This window comes from Rhea americana, unplaced genomic scaffold (assembly GCF_003343005.1).
Source record: "Rhea americana isolate MKP2758 unplaced genomic scaffold, rheAme1 scaffold_1037, whole genome shotgun sequence".
NCBI lineage: Eukaryota > Metazoa > Chordata > Aves > Rheiformes > Rheidae > Rhea > Rhea americana.
Window position 1 is genome coordinate 1 of NW_028185081.1, and position 1,049 is coordinate 1,049.

The following is a 1,049-nucleotide window of genomic DNA, read 5'->3' on the forward strand; positions in this document are numbered from 1 at the left end:
ACACAAGGTGAACAAACAACACTCATTTCTGGTCCAGGACACAGTGGGCATCATTTGTGGAGCACAATGGCAATTTTACTACTGCTGAAAAATGTCTGTGAAATCACTTTCCTCAGTGCACCTTTGAGCTCCTTGTTCCTCATGCTGTAGATGAGGGGGTTCACTGCTGGAGGCACCACCGAGTACAGAACAGCCACCACCAGATCCAGAGATGGACAGGAGAGGGAGGGGGGCTTCAGATAGGCAAAAACTGTACTGGTGACGAACAGGGAGACCACAGCCAGGTGTGGGAGGCACATGGAAAAGGCTTTGTGCTGGCCCTACACAGAGGGGATCTTCAGCACAGCAGTGAAGATCTGCACGTAGGACAGCACAATGAAAATGAAAAATCCAAAGACTAAAAAGGTGCTAACCACAAGAAGCCCAAGTTCCCTGAGGTAGGAGTCAGAGTAGGAGAGCTTGAGGATCTGAGGGATTTCACAGAAGAACTGGTCCACTGTGCTGCCTTGGCAGAGGGGTATGGAGAATGTGTTGGCAGTGCAGGGCTGCATTGACAAAACCACTGGCCCAGGCAGCTGCTGCCGTTTTAACGCAAGCTCTACTGTCCATGAGTGTCCCATAGTGCGGGGGTCTGCAGATGGCAACGTAGTGGTCATACGCCATGACAGTAAGAAGTGAATACTCGGCTGAAAACAAGAAGACAACTATGGAGACCTGGTCAGCACATCCTGAGTATGAAATGGCCCTGGTGTCCCACAGGGAATTGGCCATGGATTTGGGGACAGTGGTGGAGATGGAGCCAAGGGCGAGGAGGGAGAGGTTGAGGAGGAAGAAGTACATGGGGGGTGTGGAGACGCTGGTCGCAGGCTACAGCTGTGATGATGAGGCCGTTGCCCAAGAGGGCAGCCAGGTAGATGCTGAGGAAGAGCGAAAAGTGCAGGAGCTGCAGCTCTTGTGTATCGGCAAATGCCAGGAGGAGGAACTCATTGGGGGAGCTGTCCTTGGACATGTTGCTATCATTGGGCATGGAGGACTGTCGAAAGGAGAAA

The 1,049-nt window shown here is 52.3% G+C and overlaps 1 pseudogene; it reads right to left on the reverse strand.

Moving 5' to 3' along the window:
- Positions 1-50: 50 nt before the first annotated feature.
- On the reverse strand, positions 51-1,027 carry LOC146601365 (olfactory receptor 14C36-like; annotated as a pseudogene).
- Positions 1,028-1,049: the final 22 nt, after the last annotated feature.